Source organism: Podarcis gaigeae (genome assembly GCF_964106915.1).
Source record: "Podarcis gaigeae genome assembly, chromosome: 8".
NCBI lineage: Eukaryota > Metazoa > Chordata > Lepidosauria > Squamata > Lacertidae > Podarcis > Podarcis gaigeae.
The window spans coordinates 53262336-53268600 of record NC_139684.1 but is presented as its reverse complement, the minus strand read 5'-3'; the positions used below and the strand labels follow the sequence as shown (position 1 = coordinate 53268600).

Genomic DNA, 6265 nt, shown 5'->3' with positions numbered 1-6265 from the left:
CATTTCACATAGTATCTGTTATTTTCCACCACTTGGCTGCAGTTTTTCCCTCTTGAATAATTTCTCCTGTTTATCCTTGCTTTTGTTGCTCCTGAAAATTGTCCATTGCACTTTTATGGGCAATTTACTTTGTGTGTCTGGAAAACATTTGCCTGCTTCCCTTCAGAGTCTCCTGCATTTACAAATACTGAGTCAGAGTTTGCAACAGGATTTTTTTCTCTAATGAAGAAGTAACATCTCTACTAACTGAGTACTCCAGCCACTCCTAAGATTTAAGACAGGAACACTGGAACTTCCATTTATGGCCAAACATTGTAGACCCCTGGGTATGATGAAATTTGAGGCTGTGCAGGTTTAGAGTTACCTAAATCTGTTGGTGCAAGTTAGTTGAATTACTTGCTGACTTCTCAGTGGTACATTCTCCTTCCAAAACAGCAGTCTACTGATAGTAGACAAAGAGTTAGATCCAATGTTCTCTTCATCAGGGAAGGACGGTGCCACCACCTTGCCTTGCGCAGAAGAGTTGCTATTCTGGATTTACTTCCAGCAAACAAACTTATGATGAATGTTTGCTTTGAAGTTACAATGGTAATAATGGTGGTGATGAATTGCGGACCTGCATTTCTCCAGCCAGGGGAAAATATAGCTTCATATCCTTTGCACCCTCACCTGACAAGACATAAAAAATACACCCCCATGGCCAGTAGTTCCTCAACCCAGCAAGCAGAAACTCCCAGAATCCCACCTCCTTGAAGAATAATAGCTCTTGAATGGATATCATAGTCATATAGCAGGTGTTTGTTTGCCATCTCATGTCAGGCAGGGAAATTCTGCCTACCTTCCGAGTCCCTCAACAGTGAATTTAGATACTTAAAAACAAATTGACCAGACTTGTCAAAATTCCTTCCATTTTAAGTTCTGCCTCCTGGCCCTTCTCATGTGAAGTTTTCATACTAGGCAGATTCCATTGCCAACCCACCCCAAAATATTAGCATTTGTGCCCTTGAGAACTAAAACAAAGGATTTCCTGTTTGTTTTTATTTTTTCTGTAACAAATTTAATTATTTGTTTGAAAAAAAGGACATTCGGGGGGTCACCCCCCTGCCCCCAGCTACAGGCCTATGCAGGACCCAATGAGTATTTTGCTGGGCTCATCACAAATTCACAACCTGGGCGTCACCCCATTCCACACAAACACATGTTAAGAAATGAAGGAATGTGCATGTTTTATTTCTGAAATGGCATGGCCAGTCCTCTCTCCAACTTTAAAGGCCATAGCAGAGCACTTCTAGTGCTCAATGGATTTCAGTGTGAGAAAGAATAGCCCAAGCTTAGGCATGTTTACTTGAGCTTAATGAGGCTCATCCCAGGTAAGTGTGCAGAGAAGATGGGAGTCAGAAACATACATGTAAGTCTTTAATTGAAATCAGTGTGCTTTCTGATCCTACGCAGAGTTAGGTGTGTGCCACGGGGGTGAGGTGGGAGATGATTTTTTGTTATATAAAGATGGGATCCAGGTTCTGCAGGTTAGGTGGGTTAAACACGTAAGACTCGCTAGGCAATTTGGCTTCTCTTGACTAGGGCAGCAGCTAAATTTATACTTAATCTCTGCCAATATAACGACTACCACGTATCTCTTTACTTCTGCTCTCTGCTGCATAGGGGACTTGCTTTCCCAAACAACTCTGGCTTTTATTTTTAAATGGGGAAACAGACACAATTTGCTTTTTGTCCCAACAGCCCTGGGTGCAATCTGCAATCTGTTTTGCACCCAGTATGGTTTAACTAATATATGGAACCAGGGGTGCCAACTCGGATAAAACATGGGGCTGGGGACAGGTAAGCCCTGCATAATCGATCACATGATGCAACACACACCCACACTATTTGAATGGCAATGCCCGTTAACTTTGTGGGGGTCCTGAAATATTTTATGGGGGGAAGGGACCTCGGCCCCTAGGAGTTGGCTCCTATGTATGGGGCAATTCTATCCCCAAGTTATACTGGCAGGATATGATTGCTGCTGAGCCCCATATGCCAGAATAACTCCAAGTTATGACAATGTAAGGAAGCTATGCTGATGTTACAGTGCCTAGCTTTACATTTCCCAAAACAGTGATTACTTTGGCTGAAGGCTGTAAGGTACAAAATGACCAATGAAGGGAACTGAGGCAATGGTTAGAGTGCTGGACTATGACCTGGGAGACTAGGGTTTAAATCCCCACTCAGCCATGAAGCTCACTGGGTGACCTTGGGCCAGTTATCATCTTAGCCTAACCTGCCTCACAGGTTTGTTGTGAGGATGAAATGGGGAGGAGGAGAACCATGTACACCATGTTGATATGCTTGGAATATAAAGGTGGCATATAAATGTAATAAACAAACATAAATAAATCTGTGGCATCAAAGACAATGACCTCAGAGAACAGCTGTTGCATGAGAGGGATCTGCCCCTGGATGAAACTATTCAGATTTGCAGGTCCTCAGGAACTGTAAAAGCACAGGCCAGAAATATTGTCCATACTCTGCATATTAAGGAGCAGTGTATAAGGAAGCTAGTTTCAAAAGTGGAAATAGCTTCTCTCACTGTGAGAAGAGGCCACCTAAAATTCTGTCAGGGAAAAAGGCAGGGTATAAATAAAAATATAATAAGAATACAAAAGAAAGAACCATGCAAAAAAATGTGGAATGCCGCATGGTCCTAAACCGTTGAGCATGAGGGGGGGGGGGGAAGCTGTTTTAACTGTGGGAATAATTTTGCAATGTGTTACCAAGCCAGAGAAAGAAAGAAAAATCAGGTGCACACTGTTGAAGATATTTCAGATGAGTTGTATGTTGATGTAGCAAAAGCAAGAAAGACTAGTGAAAGCGACTGGATCCTCTCTATGCAGGTGAATGAGATATCCATCTCATTTAAACTGAACACTGGCGCTCATGTGAATATTTTATCTGGAAAGGATTATTAAGGTCTGTCAAGGCCAAAACTGAAACCAGCAAATAACAAGTTACTGGTTATTGTGGAACAAACATTGAGGTGTTCTACCAGAAAGATAATATCTCCAGAACGACTTATAGAGAGATGTGCTAAAATGTAGAGTGTAAAATGTATAGTGTAATTCATTAGTCAAGATCAATTAAGTTCCATAGTAGATACATCTGTGTCTATGCAGTTCATGCAGCAGAATCAACATATATGTCTATAGTAATAATCCTATGGGTTGGTTTTTTTAAATCATTTCATTTTTTGTTCACATTTTATAACTTATTCAAGGTTAAAGGCTTGGGAATCTGAGGACTTACTCTGGAGTCACAGGACCCTGGGCCATTCCTTAGGCCTTGAGTTTCAGTTCCAGCAGAGGGTCTTGGAGACTACTCTGAATAAAGCTTGTTTTATAAAAACTACTCCTAATTCTTTATATCTTTTGTTGACCCAGAAACATTACACAGGTGATGAGCCAAGGACCCTAAATTAGAAGGAGAAGGGCATATGCAGGAGGGGATGGGAAGGTGGGCTGGTTCCATAAGCCCTGCTACCCAAAGAACCTATGGGACCAGTTAATTCCCTGGTTCTTGTTTCCCCAGTGCAAAAATATTTCAGCCTCCCAGGATGCTGTGTAAAGGAACTGAACTTAAGGCAGAAACCCTTGAACTTCAAAAAGAGACTGCACCTTGAAACTGCTACAGATTCAGTGCCACCACTTTGGACTGAATCAACACAATGTTTTGTTTTTTAATTGTACTAGCTGTTCATTGACACCAATGCCAAAAAGATGTCTGTGTTATCAAGAGGAACTGTTGCTTTGTATGTGTGAATGGCCACTGTCAATAACATGATTCTCAGCATTTCAAATACTTCCGTTCTTCCTGTCAACAACACCCACATCATACATATATATGAGGCAGAGCTTATGCCATAATAAATACAATAGGCATCCTAACCACTTAACTGGAAATAAGTCCCATTCCATTGAATGCAATAAGACTAACTTCTGAGTAGGCATGGTTAGGAAAACACTTTTTAGTTGCCACAAGACCCGTTTTGGGCTGCAATCGCTTATCATGGCTACACCTCTGGAAGATGAGTAATGATAATGTTCACTGAAGATGTTCTGAGCTCTCAAATGGAAGAGTGGGATGCAAGCCGAATCAATAAATCATAATCGTCTGGGTGTGGGAGTTGTTACATTTAATCTGTTTTAATGTTTATATTACATGTTTTTAATGAATAACTACTGTGGAACAGGGTTACTAATGCAAACACAATAAAACGGTGGTTGGCAATAATAATAATAACCTTATGCCTGAGTAAATGTGGTGTGCAGCCTTATCTGAGAGTAAGCCCTATTAAATGCAATAGGACTTACCCTTCTGAGCAGACATAGTTAGGCCGGCACCTTTTAAATGTCACACCACTTGTTTTCAGCCTGCAAGAACATAACGCGGCCACGCTTCTGGAAGGTAATAACAATATCCTTATGCCTGAATGTTAGGCATCCTACCCCATTAACCCGGGAGTAAGCCCCGCTGAAATGCAGTAAGACTTACCCCTGAGTAGGTATGCTTAGGACCGCGCTTTCAACTTGACACAAGACTCGCTGTTCTTTGCCTCAAGAGATAAGCACGGCCACACCTCCGGAAGATGAATACCTAATTAAAATAAAATAAAAAATACTTGTTGCTAATGAATAATGCAGCACTAATGCTACTAATAAACAAGACTACGTACTAGGACTAATAAATAATGCAGCGCTGCTCGGCCCCTCCCCCCGCATTCTTCCTCTCCGTCCCGCCCCTGAGCCTGTCATTCCCCGCCCAAGCCCCTCCCCCTCGGCGCCCGGCTGAGGAGCCGCCGCCACCGCCGCTCCTGCTGTTGGCGTTTCCGGACTGCCGCCGCCTCCAACCGCCTGCTGCTGCCGCCACCGCCGTCGACGACGCTCCCCGAGCGAAGCGTAGCCCGGCCGCCGCGGGGGAAGGGGCTGCTGCTCGCGGCCGGCTCTAGTCGCTCGGCCTGGGGGAGGCTTGTCAGCCGCGGCGGGCAGGTGAGTGGACCGAGCGGGGAGCCTCCGCCTTCCTTCTTCTCCGGGCCTGGAGCTGCCTCACGGAGGCCGGGCGGGAGGGCGGTCGGGCGAGGGGGCGCCGTCGTCGTGAGGGAATGAGGGGAGGCCGGGGTGCGGTGGGGGGGGGAGAGGCGCACAAACCACGCTGCCCCCTGTGAGGGGAAAAAAGGGGAGGCGCGCGGCAAAAGGCCCCGTGTTTGTCGGGGGGGGCGGGTGTTTCCCTCTTCGAGGGGGGGCAACTGCTGAGGAGAGGGGGCTGCAGCAGGAGGAGGAAGCGAATGGGGAGGTGGGGGAAACCTTTAGGCAGTCCCTGGGAGGGGGCGCTGTGGGAGCCTAGACCCCCACACCTATCCTCCTCCCCCCTCGCTTTGGGGGGTTTCAGAGAGAGGGGAAAGCTCTGCAGTCCGTGCGGGGGGGCAAGGGGGTGTCGAGGAGTTTCTGGAGCGACCCTCCCGTCCCCGCGGTCTCCCGTCCCTTTTCCTCTTATTTATTTATTTTAAGGTGGGCTAATTCCGAGCGGGACTGCGCCTGCGCGAATTCCAATGCATCTTCCTGTGCAGAATAAGTGACCCAGCCCTGCGAAGAAGGCTCCTCTCCGGGCAGCAGCTCTCTCTAGGAGGGAGAAAAGCCAGTGCGTGTGAGGGCAGGCCGGCAGGCTGGATACTAGTGTGCCAGGCCCTCGGAGAGAGAGGGAGGGGGGGAGGCCTGCTCTAATCTCTCTCTCGCTCCCTGGAGCCAGCCTCCCAGAGCAAAACATGACACCGTCACACAGGCCAAGAAAAGGGCCCCGGGATTCCTTGCTTGGGTGAGGACACCCTCTTCTCTGCCTTACAAGCGCTCTCCCTCTATTTCTCCCTGGCGCTTGTGATCATTTTTTGAAAGCTAGGAACTGGAAATGTTAGCCTGCAAACCCCTTTTTGTCCAACGCTGGCAGGAGCCACCTCACCCCCACCCCCTGAGCTTTTAAAGTTGCCATGCATTGCGAAGTATTGTCTAATCCCTTGGTCTTCAGCTGGTTGGCTGGGTTGCAGCCTGACCCTTGCGGCATTGCCACATTACAGATGGTAAAATAAACAAACGCCCCAATGCATGTTTAGCCTTTTAGTCTTAAAAGGTTGGGAAGACTGAACCTGTGTTGGTAGTTTTGGAACTACTTCTGAATCTGTGGGTTTTAGCAATTCTAGGGTGATCTTATTTACGGTAGGTGT

General features: G+C 46.4%; 1 protein-coding gene and 1 long non-coding RNA gene across 3 annotated transcripts in view; one reads left to right on the top strand and one right to left on the bottom strand.

Annotated features, from left to right (window-relative positions):
- Nucleotides 1–236: 236 nt before the first annotated feature.
- Nucleotides 237–4759, bottom strand: LOC310850212. Of its 2 annotated transcripts, XR_014567260.1 has the most exons (4): nucleotides 4727–4759; nucleotides 4546–4647; nucleotides 4365–4451; nucleotides 237–669 (listed from the first exon to the last, which is right to left on the bottom strand). It is a non-coding gene; the product is annotated as an uncharacterized lncRNA (long non-coding RNA). The 2 variants fall into 2 exon arrangements; XR_014567261.1 differs by having other exon boundaries at nucleotides 4546–4744.
- Nucleotides 4760–4808: 49 nt separating this feature from the next.
- GARRE1 (granule associated Rac and RHOG effector 1) overlaps nucleotides 4809–6265 on the top strand; it is a 57692-nt gene continuing 56235 nt past the window's right edge. Inside the window, exon 1 of the mRNA XM_083751340.1 lies at nucleotides 4809–5039. The gene's annotated coding sequence lies outside the window, so the exon portion shown is untranslated. The remainder of the gene's footprint in view (nucleotides 5040–6265) is intronic.